A 12,948-nucleotide genomic window follows, 5' to 3' on the forward strand; every position below is an offset into this window, starting at 1 on the left:
TAAAATAAAATAAATATTTATTTGTTATTCGAGTTAAATGAGTTGTGTTAAGTAGGCCATTTCGGGTTGACACAAATAAATTGGTATGTCAAATGTATCTATTGCAGGTTACGCAAGTTGACTCACTTATGACATGTTTCTTATTATATTGCTTTCGGATCGACTCGTTTATGATCCAAACTCATTAAGGCCCAACCCTAACCAGAAAAAACTTGTGTCGGGTTCGTGGGTTAGGTCGAATATTGACACCCCTACCTGACACCATGTGACATATTCCGCCTTGACGGTCATCACGTATCAAGGGGTCGTCAGCATATTCGACCCATAAGATTGTGACCATGTCGATCAACTCTGTTATCAGGGATCCATCACGCATCCTCCTAACCCATTGGATTGTGACTATGCCAATTGACTCCATCATTAGGGATCTATCACGCATCCTCTTGACCTATTGGATAGCGACCATGCCGATTAACTCTGTCATCAGGGATCCATCACGCAACCATGCCAATCGACTCTGTCATCATGGATCTATCACGCATCCTCCTCGGATCATTCCCATGCCGATCAACTATGTCATTAAGGATCCATCAAGGGATGTCATGCATCCTCTTGACCCATCAGTTTGGAAGACCAACGGGCCAAGACCTCCTTTCTCGCGATGATAGATTACTCCAGACTCCACATAGGATTTGCATGCTTCCAACTCATATGCCTCTACATGGAAATAACTTGCACACTGATGAGGATAATTTTTTATTGATCATCACGGGGTGTCGAACCTTCCTCGATTGATCATCGGCCTTACACCTAAACTAATCCCAAAGGGATGACTGACCCCATGGGCCATTGGATCCAGGTTGACGATCCAACCTCCAATCCCAACAAACCATCACCTTAGGGTTTCCCATGGAACTTGTGTGGGGTCCACTCATATGTCCATATATGGAAATTACTTGAGCATCACGACCAAAGATCCTACCACACAATCAAATCTCCTATACATGGGAAGGTGATCCCAAATATCTTGGGATCCTTCTCTCTACAAGGAAATTCCCCCGTATCAAGGGATTTGGGTCACCTCTCCACTACTATATAAACAGCAAACCATAACCCTTTTGAGGTGCGTGAATTCTCCCTAACTTTTGCGCTCTTGAGTTCTTGGAGATTCTTCTATCACTGACTTAACCATCAAGGGTTTTTGGCCAGCACCCCACCAATACTCTCTGATTGGTTCTTCTCTTTTTGTTCTTCCGGTACACCCACTGGCACGTGTGTGGACAATCAACTCACTAACAATTTTTGTGCATCATTAGAGATCAATTCTGTAGTCTGTACTACTACCACACAACCTGTGGTTTCTGAGGACTGAAATCGACCATATATATAACAGATAGTCTTATTGTTTGAACAATAACAGCTTGGCCAACTGGATAGCTATTATTTGCCATACTATTATTGTCTACTGTCTATTATTCATCCTTTTGGTGAGATGACAAAAATGATATAAAGCTGCGTCTAACTCCAAATCACATGTACTGTGATAGCACCAAGCCAAAACCTGCATGCCCTTCCAATTTTCTTCGAGATCATAAAGCTATTGTTGGATTGGAACTTCGGAGACGACTATACGTCGTTACTTACCCACTGGACCACCGAGACACTAACTGTAGAACCAATAGTGTTTGCAGTTTGCATTAAGTTGTACATAGTACATAATGTTATTTTCGAAACTAACAAACCTGAGTCACTTCAAGCAATCACACATTTTACTATTATTAGTATTTTTTTTTCTATTTTTAGTTTTATTCACATTTCTTTTTTCTTTTGCTGAATGTTTGATTCAATTTTTTTTTAAAAATCTTTTTGAGAGACAATTTTAATATATGACGTCGGCTCTTAATGGTTAATTTCTTTTTATCATTGAGCCAAGACATTTATGAATTTTTTAGTGTAGATAGAAATTGAACTCACAGATATCTTATTCGATAATATGAAAAAAAAAAAAAAATAGAGGGAACCCACAAATTGATTCACATATCTAAAAAATAGCAATACAGCATAATGCATGCTTCACAACATGTTTCAAAAAAAGCCAAATTGTTGATGAGACGCAGGCCAAAAAGTTATCAACCATAACCAACTTATGGTCCATGTGTATTCACACCCAAAATTAAAGTATAATTGGATTTTTTTTTTTTTTTTTTTTTTGAGAAACAAACACACAAGCACGTAAGGAAAAGAGAAAGAAGTTCTAACATAAGGGCAACACAAGGAAATGTTAGCCACATCAACGTGTATAACTCAGAATAATGAATCAAGTTGTATTTGGAGCTTCTAGCAAAGCCACGTTGGGACGAGGGGGGCTATGCCCCTCCAAAAATTTTCAAAAAAAAAATTATTAGATATATATATTAGTATAATAATTATCCCTGCCAATTTAATTTTTTATAAGAATGCAAAAGAACTAGCCATCTATAGACATTGCATTTTGTACTTGTTAATAAATTTTGATCCTTGGCCCCAATGATGAGCTTGACATATGTCAATCAAGAGTAATTAAAGAGTTTACAATAGTTTGGAAGTAATTACAACTCAAAAGTGCTCAAATCGTTTTGAAATTGATACTGAAAAATGACTCATGCTCACTGTTTGAACACATGGGCTTCAATTTGAATGCAAAAATTGCCTAATTTGGACTCATATTAAGCGAGTTATGACTATTTTAAGTTGGGCCAACTGGACAATCCGATTTTTTAGGTTTTAAAACTTCATTTTAAGGGCCCAAAACATAATGCTTTGATGTAGGCTGGCCCATGGACCCTTGAGAACGTCCAAAGATCATTAAAAAGTCTAAAAACCTTACTTTTAACTTATAAATACTCATCTTATGCCTTCAATCAAAACCTTAGCTAGAGAGAGTCATTTTTTAGCCTTCATCTTCTCTAAAACCCTAATTCTCTTTTCTAAAACATACACACAGCACCTTTGCACCTTTTTTACAAATTAAAAACCTCTCATTAGTTAGTCTTAAGGCAAAAACTATTTTTCCAATTTGATTTCTCAAAACCTTTTTCAAAACTAATCTTGTTCTTGAGTTGTAATTATCAAAAACTATTGTATTCTTTAATTCTTTTGTTCTCTCAACTTAATCTTTATGTTGTAGGCACTGAAAGGCCGGTTAAATACCAATCAAGTGTGTTTTCATAAGTAAGGTGAGTCTCCCTTCATGGCTTTTCCTTGAATTGTATCTTTTATAACTTATTCTTGTTGTTCTTAATGGATTTATATGTTGTGTATTCTATAGAAATATGATTTGATTCTATTTTATTTTGATTTGTTGTGTCTCACCATATTTTGATTAGAAAGTTGAATGTTTGGATATTTCGATGAACATGTTTTGATGTGTTAAGTGTGTTCTTCTTTGTTGTTAGATCCAATGCATTTTTAGAAATAGATTTTGTTTTGTTTATTTTGGATATTTTTGTTGTTGGTTTAGGTTGTTTATTTTTATATTAGAAGCATGTAAGGTTCTTAGTTTCCTTAGTTTTCGTTTTTGCTTTGCTACTACGTTTCTGAGTTTCTAAGTTAGGGTTTCTGGGGGCGTGTTTGCGTGTGCATAATTCTTTATGCACATGCAAGCTTGAAGTATGTGTACGCATACAACTAGCCCGCATACGCAAGCTTATGTATGCGCATGCATACTTTAGCCCAGAAACCCTAATCTGAGTTTTTCTGTTTCTTTTTCTTTATTTCCTTGTGTCATATGCCTCTGTTTTGGCTCTTTTTTTTTTCTTTTTTTTTTTTAAATGTTTTTGAGTCTCTGTTCCTTTGTTTAATTGTTTGTTTGCCTTTAACATGCTAGATTAGGGTTTTCTTTTCTTTTCTTGCTTTAATACCATGAACATGCATTCACATGTCCATTCATTGATGCATAGGTGTTGAGATGCAGTAAGGTAAGTCATGCATTCATGTCAACATGCATTGGATATATATTTAATGATGAGTTGAACATGCTTGGTTAGATGATGTGTTCTTGATGTCTAGAATGCAATCACATGTTTCTTTGATGTTGCCATGTTTATCTTTCTGCCCTTGTGATATCTTGTTGTTTGCTGCATTGGATGAGATGATATGATATACATGATAGATGTATGCTAGGCTTGATGTGAGTTGCCGTGATAGATGTATGTTAGGGTTTTGGGATGATTGATACCATGTTAATTGCTAAATGTATGCTAGTGTTTGTGTGAGTATAGATAACAATGTTAAATGAGTCTTTAATGAAATTAAGAAGTAAGACACAATGATTGGAAGTTGACCCACGGGTCGGGTGGGGTTGGTGCCTAACACCTTCCCATCCCCATATCTAAACTTCGAACTCATACTCTGGTAGTAAGACTAGTCCTTACACGTAAGGGCACTATATTTATAATTCTTAGACCTAATCTAGGTGGCGACTTCATTAGTCCACACCATCCGATTTCTAGGTTTTATTTTCATAAATTTCATTACTAAGATTTTATAAAAAGAATAAAATTAGACACAATATTTCTACAACAACTTTACAACAACCCTATATATCAAGATGTTAGTTTTAAGTAAAAAAGTGATATCAGTGGTGGACTTATATGAGAATCAATAACATATTGCCACTTATAGGGGTGTCCAACTAGACTCGGCACCCGCCCAACCTGCCTGACCAGCCCGACTTGGCCCGAAAATCAGCCGACCCGACGTCGGTGACGATCGGCGGCAGGTCTTCGTCCCCAAAACCCGATAACGGTGGGTCAAATAACGGGTTTGAGCATAAAAACCAAGATCTCAACCGATCCGACCGTCTATGCACTGGAAAATTAGTTTTTCTCCACCGATGGGTGTGTTTTGCCGGTTGTTTGTCTGTTAAGTCGAGATCTGGCCTTATCTCGTTGAGATCCACCGAGATCTCGTTAAGATCCGGTGAGGTCTCGTCAAGATTCGGCCTATTCTCTTCGAGATCCACCGAGATCTCGTTGAGATTCGACGAAATCTCGTCAAGTTCAACCTGATCTCTGCGAGATTCGGTTAGATCTCGGCAGATTCAGCCCAATCTCAACCAAATTTGGTGGTTTCCGGTGAAAATCTGACATAGTTTCGAAATTTTCAACTCCAACTGGTATCCGAGGAAGTCCAACCACCTGAAACGATTCCGTTCACCAATCAGTGTCGGGTCCAGAAATGAGAGACCCAAAATTACCGGGTTAGTTCTGGGTTGGGCACAAACCCGACCCAGACCGATCCGTGGACAGGCCTAGCCACTTAAGCTTTGTTGTGAAAATCGTCAAAGTGAGGAGGGGACCTTGTCAAAGTGACTGCAAGATTGGAAGTGTATATATATATATATATATATATATATATATATCCACACTAATATATATTAAAAATCCTGAAAAGAGGTTATATGGCAAATTAGAAATAGAAATATTCAGCAAGTTTTATTTAAAAGTCATTATGCTGAAACACAAAATACAAGTGGACAAAGTGCACCATTTGTGTTCAACAACTGCCAATAACTCTATTCCATCTCTCACTGGCCTTTCACTCATTCAAATGCAGCAATTGTGGGCTTCGGGGGATTAACAAGAAAAATATCAAGAAGTTGATCAATTGTTGTGTATTCAAGATCTGGATAAAGCCTTGAAGCCTCAATGTCGTCCACCCCCAGCTCAAAGTTCATCAACTCACCCTTTACAAATATGCTGTGAAGGATAGACACTGGAATGTTATTTGGAGCTGGTGTGGCTGCAGAAAATAATAGTTCTTAGTTAAATAAATAAATTACTATATTCTCTCCAAAAAAAAAAAAAATTACTATATATTTAGAAGTAAAACTGACGTATGATACATATGGAGAGCACAGAGCTTAATTAATTCAACAATATTGCAAATACATCTATTTTCACACTTTTGCTGATTAATTTGGTCAATTGAAAGTGGTGGGAAAAAAATGATAGATCAATATAAAAAGTGGTGTGCAGAAAGTGTTGACCACTTACAATCGACCACTTCAGCATGTTGTGAAATTGAATGTCTCGACATTTATTGTAATTGATAATTTAGTAAAAATATTTATTTGTTTGCCTTGCATAGTAAATTTGTTTGCAATTCTTACATACTCTTAGAAAGCCGAACCAATTCTTCTTCAGGGACATAAACCCTATTGAAACCCCGATTAGTCTTTTTCTCCCAAAGTGATATCAATTCGAGTTGTGACACGATGTTTTTTGGGGGCCGATAAATGACAATATGGTTGCATGTTCTAGGGTCATTGGCCACTTTGATAGTGTAGAGTGCGACATCTTCTTCATAATTTAGCACCGCTAAACATACATTAAAAATTTCACATAAAAAGGTGATTACTACATTTAAATTAAAGAACAACAAATGCTTATTGAATTTTAAAAATGAATGAGAAAAAGAAATTTAATTATAGGCTTACCCTTTGCTTTACCACTTCCATATACTACAATATCATCTTGTTTCTCGTGTGGACAAAGCAAGATATTGACAAAATATGCACCAAAGCAATTTGCAGAAACAAATGTGTAAGGGATCCCAATTTCTTCTATGACCCTCCGGATCTTTTTCTTTTTATCTAGAAAATCTTGAAAAGGGGGAAGAGGGGTTACCCTGTCCTCTTCGCATCCAAAATCCGATGGAAGGAACCTCTGGTAGGCCATTCAAAAAAATGTTCATAGTTAGAGATTTTTGTTTTTTAAATAATAATACTTTGTACTTAACCATTGAACCAGAATAAATTTGTATCACTGTTAATTATATGCAAAAGGACAGTGTGAGTAGAAAAGCTGTATATTGATGTAGAATTGACAATACATGCCTTCCTAGAGTAGCAGGAGTGCCGGAAGTCATAACGCAAGATCAAAAGGAAGTGCAAGTAGAGGCCATTGGGGTGATAGTCGTTTATGATTCTACATTTAACTCAATTTTGCCATTTTTGGTAAATTTCATTATTTTGTTACCTAATTGCGTAATTAGTGCGAATTAGGGTTTTAGACATTTTTCTCAGTATTTATATGTTTTGTAGCTATCAGAGGCAAATCAGATTATTATCAATAAACACAAACTTTTGTCAAAATATTTCTCTAGTGGATTCCTGTATTCTCTTCCTTGTGGATTCATGGAAACCTGTCGTGGATTCGAGGTTTACTACCAGGAATTAACAGTTTAGTTTCTGTTCCATCAAGAGAACATCATTTGTGCTTTCTTTAGGCTTCCGCGACACCAATTATATATTGATATCATCAATCAATTGTTTGAAATTATACAACTTGAAGATGAAAATGTTTAAATATTTTATGGGTGCCGTTAAGACTTTCAACTCTGGCCAAATGTGTAGCTCCTCATGGTTTAATACACACACAAATTGTACTGTATGTTATACACACACGTACACACATATATATTAATAATTTTGCTAGTTTTTAGACCCCTTAAAAAATTGATTAAACTTAGGTAATTAGCCAAGTTGTTACTTAGTCCAATTAAACAAGTCTAGGTTATCACAATATAAAAGATCAAATCATGCAAAGCAGCGGAAAATAAATAATACAAGATATGATCACCTAGGAAACCAAACCGGTAAAAACCTGGGGAGGATTTGACCTAGCTATCCTCAAGGTAAACTTGAATCTACTATCTTGAAAGAATCGAAGTTCATACAATAAGACTTACAAGCCCCCACGCTCGACTTCTTATTGCTACCAACCAGTAGAACTTACTGACACGACCACGTGCAAACTCCGAATCCACGGACTCCTTCTTTCTTGGATTCATGACCACCAGATACAAGCACACCTGCTTGTGTAAAGGAAAGCTCCTCTAGATCTCACAAGAGATTTATACAAACCGCAAATATGAGCAACACTAAAACGTGGTTAGGGTTTGTCTTTTATACTTAGGACAAATAAGAAACCCTAAAAACGTTTTAAAACAACTAGGGCTGAGTTGGACGAATCTGTAGAAAAGCATTTTGCCCGAGCTTTGATCAATCGAGCCTGTCGTTCGATCGATCGAGCCAGGCCGAAAGGCACAATGCTTCTTGCTTTAACTCGATTCCAACTTTACATTGAGACATAACTTTGAGCTAGCTTTAAACACTTCTAAACACATTGTTTTGATCATGGTTTGCCAACAATACACATTAGAGTTCTAAATACATAAAATCCTAAACTTTAGAACCTAACAAACTCCCCTTTTGGCAATCCGTGACAAAACACAACTTAGAAGCTCAAAGTTTACAAAATGAAAAAGCCCTTTACAAAATAATGCTCATAAACCAAATTCAATCCTAACTACTATCCATCAGTTGCAAGTGTAGACAGCAGCTCAATTGAATTAACCTGTATATTTCCTGAAACACTAAACAAAATGCATAACCGCATGTGTGGAAACAATACAAGTAACCAAAATAACTTTTTGATTTCAAATAACACACAAATAAAGACATATATCAATGAATAACTCATAAATATAAATCAATAAGAAGTTTGAAACAAGAAACATATAAAGTACCAACAAAACATAAAACTCCCCCTAACAAGAATATCCCAACAAAAACAAGGTAAGAGCTAAAAATGCATAAGTACAAAGTGAAGCACCTAGATACAATCTATGCCTCCACAAGCTCCAATCAAAAACAAATAAACTCCCCCTGAAGACAAAAAACCTACAAAGTACTCCCCTTTTTTGTGACAGAATGCCAAAGGGAAAACAAGCTATCCATCATCAAAAGGGAGGTGGTCTAAACTGCGCCAACTCCGCATGTAAGGCACGGATCTCATCAAGCATGTCTGCCAAAATCTGTCCTTGAGCCGCCTGAACGGTCAAGACATGATCCAACATGCGACGAATGTTTGAATCATTCGAAGCAGTCGGTGGAGGAACATCAGCATCAGCAGCAGCACCTGAAGTCTCAGCAGCAGCTGTACCTGTAGAAGAGGGAGGAGGGGGAACACCACTAGATGACGCACCTCTAGGACGAGAAGGAGCAACCCTCAACTGAGCAGCCCTCTGACGAAAAAAGGTGGCACCTATGGGAGCAATCACATGAACAGGCTCACCGGACGGAAAACCATCTAGACCTAAGTAGAGCAAAATCCTATGAATGAAAATAGGATGAATCAATGCATGCCCTACGGCAGAACTCCTATGAACAATCAATGCATGCCCTACGGCAGAACTCCTATGAACCTCGTTCAAAGAACGAAGGAACAAGTGAGGAAAACTGATAGAGACTCCAGAAACAAAGGCATACAAAAACACACATCGCTCTAAAGGGATGATGTGGAAGTGAGAGATAGGCCACAAGGAATGACACGCTATCCTGCTCTGATACCACTTGTTAGTTTTTAGACCCCTTAAACAATTCATTAAACCTAGGTAATTAGCCAAGTTGTTACTTAGTCCAATTAAACAAGTCTAGGCTATCACAATATAAAAGATCAAATCATGCAAAGCAGCGAAAAATAAATAACACAAGATATGATCACCTAGGAAACCAAACCGGTAAAAACCTGGGGAGGATTTGACCTAGTTATCCTTAAGGTAAACTTGAATCCACTATCTTGAAAGAATCGAAGTTCATACAATAAGACTTACAAGGCCCCATGCTCGACTTCTTATTGCTACCAACCAGTAAAACTTACTGACACGACCACGTGCAAGCTCTGAATCCACGGACTCCTTCTTTTTTGGATTCACCACCAGATACAAGCACACTCGCTTGTGTTTTCTTTAAGCTTTAATGGCAGCAACTGAATTGATCATCAAGGCGTAGATAAATCTTCTCCTTGAAAACCCTAAGTTTGTGTAAAGGAAAGCTCCTCTAGATCTCACAAGAGATTTACACAAACCGCAAATATAAGCAACACTAAAACGTGGTTAGGGTTTGCCTTTTATACTTAGGACAAATAAGAAACCCTAAAAACGTTTTAAAACAATTAGGGCTGAGTTGGACGAATCTGCAGAAAAACATTCTGCTCGAGCTTCGATCGATCGAGCTTGTCGTTCGATCGATCGAGCCAGGCCGAAAGGCACAATGCTTCCTGCTTTAACTCGATTCCAACTTTACATTGACACACAACTTTGAGCTAGCTTTAAACACTTCTAAACACATTGTTTTGATCATGATTTGCCAACAATACACATTAGAGTTCTAAATACATAAAATCCTAAACTTTAGAACCTAACAAATTTTTTTTATAACTTCCATTTATTATATATAATCCAAAAATATTAGAAAAGATACTTGTATTTTGTAATTAATTAAAAGCATACAAATGTGAACGTGTACATTTACATTTTTTTATATGCTGAATTTTAAAATGTTTTTAAAAATATTTAATGAAAGATGCATATGTATTTTATTTAATTGAAATCCCCAAAATACATATGTATTTTGTTTGAGTATTACAATCACATAGAGTTCGAGTACTTATAGTGAAAATCTTCCCATGTTAATGATTTCACTATGTTTTGGTTTTTGGTGATAACATTGTATTATTCCTAAAGAGTTGTCTTAAGTTTTGGATTTCTCCATGAGGGAATTTTTAGTATTACAACCACAAAGAGTGAAGATCTTGTCATGTAACTCATGTTAATGGTTTCATTAAGGTTTTTTTTTTTGCGATGACATTGTATTATTCATAATAAAGAGTTGTTCTAAAATATTTTTTTTAATGTATTATAGACTTTTGGGCATAAATTTGAGTGTTCTAATTTGTATTTTATTGCAGCGTATTGGTTGGATTGGATTTTCTCTCTATGCTAGAGGGTTCACCTAGATTTCCTTTTTTTTTTTTTTTTTTCTTTTTTGAGATTTTGTTTTGTTATGTTTTTTTTTTTTTTTTTCCACTATTACTTGGGTAATTTAATTTTATTTAATTAGCACATAGACAATTGTTTTTCACCGCGTGAGGTGATGATGCAAAAAAAATATTGAAGGGGGGTGGCTGCTGCTGCTCAAGCTGCACAAATTGCTCAGGAAGTGGGTGTCCAAGAGATTATATTGGAATGTGACTCACTGTTAATCTCTCAACCTTGAAAGGAGAAAGTGCCTTTAGAATGTGTTGAGATAATTAAGTCACACACTAGCCAGACATGCACTGTTTTGGATGTGTTCATGGCATTAATTTGTAGATCAGTTCCCCCCTAAGTGAACGATATTTTATCTAATGATATAGCACAATTATCACGAAATAAATGCCCTTATTTAGTTATATCCTATTTAAAAAAACATGTTGGCCCAGCCCTTACCAAAACTTCCAGTAGAGAATGGGTACCTTCATATTACCAACGACTTTGATGGCATCTATGATTTTGAGTTGGTCAAGAACTTGAGGATATGCCAACGTGGAGATAACTATGTCCACTTCTCGAAGTACTGATACAATCTTCTCATGCTCACAGAGCTCTCCCTGTATGTCTCAATTGAACATATATAGTTACTTTAATGAATTATTGCTGCTCTCACAAACAGAGAGAGAGAGATTACTTGGACAATGGTGACACCCATGGACTGAAAACCTTGTGCAGGTCCATTTTGGAAGGAGTTGTTTGTGGGGTTATAGGACGAGCATAAACGTATGTGGGATGGCCTAGGAAGATGCTTGCCTTCACCATGAACTTTCCTATGTACCCAGTTCCCCCAAATATCAGGATCTTGCTCTTCTCTGCCAATGCCATTACTCTCCCTCTCTTACTTCCACATATTCCTACATCACCTTACATGATGCTATATTTATTTAGTTCATTGAAAAATACTTTTAGGGCGTTCATTAACCCACATCTCATCAACAATTTGGCTTTGTCTGAAATATGTTGTGAAGCAGGCATTTTGCCACATTGCTTTTAGGTAATGATCTAAACATTCAGCAAAAGAAAAAAAGATGTGCAAAACTAGAAAATAATAATAATAATAATAGGGCAGTGTTAACTGGTAAAGTAACCATTAAAAAATAGTTTTATATCAAATCATTTTACTTAATTTATATCAGATTTTTTACTAACTTTTTATAAGAGATAGAGTTAATAAAACTAAACTTTTAAGTTTTACTTGTCATTTTAGACATATTTTTAATTTCTATATCAATTTATACTACTTTTTTATTAGGTAGATATCACAATAAATTATATTTAACGATCGTTCACATGACATTACCCCATAATAATAATAAAACATGTGATTGCATGAACAGACTCATTTTGGTTAGTTTCACAAACGATAATATTGGTCATGTAGTCAGTGTTGTCCTGTGAGTACGCCTAGTTTTATGGATATGACTAGGCGTACCACCAGAAGGCGCAAGATATGACTAATATGTAGTACACAATAATATGACTATGCAGCTGGCCAAGTTATTATTGCTCAAACAATCAGTGGCTGCTGAGGGGGTGAGGCCTGAGCCACAATAATTTTTTTCAAATTTCTAGATATATATAATTATATATATATATATATGAGTTATCAAAAAAATTATGGGTTTGGTAATGGTTTTTAAATATTGTTGTTTAAAATTATATGAAAATTATAGTTTAAAAAGTGTTAAAAAAAACATGTTTAAAGTATTTATAATATAAAAAATGTGTTTAATACTATATTTCTAATGACATATTTTTAAATATAAAAAATATAATTATGTATTTGGTGTGTTAGTTTCTTTTAAGTGATAACTAATAAGACATGTGAGAGCACAAGTCCAGTTTGGTGTTAAAGAGAGAGAAATAGTAATTGTCTCCATGTGAAGGATAGAGAAATAGTACCGGTCTCTATGTCATGTCAGGTTTGGTGGGTCCCATAATTTTCTATATAATTATAATCATGTCACTCAATATTGTAATTCAAAAACCGAAAACTGTTTATGAGGTGTTTTTCTAAGCAGGAATTTATTA

At 35.8% G+C, this 12,948-nt stretch overlaps 1 pseudogene; it reads right to left on the reverse strand.

The window, feature by feature from the left end:
* Nucleotides 1–5,455: 5,455 nt before the first annotated feature.
* Nucleotides 5,456–11,873, reverse strand: LOC115975027 (annotated as a pseudogene).
* Between the last annotated feature and the right edge of the window lie 1,075 nt (nucleotides 11,874–12,948).

This window comes from Quercus lobata, chromosome 2, assembly GCF_001633185.2.
Source record: "Quercus lobata isolate SW786 chromosome 2, ValleyOak3.0 Primary Assembly, whole genome shotgun sequence".
Classification (NCBI taxonomy): Eukaryota; Viridiplantae; Streptophyta; class Magnoliopsida; order Fagales; family Fagaceae; genus Quercus; species Quercus lobata.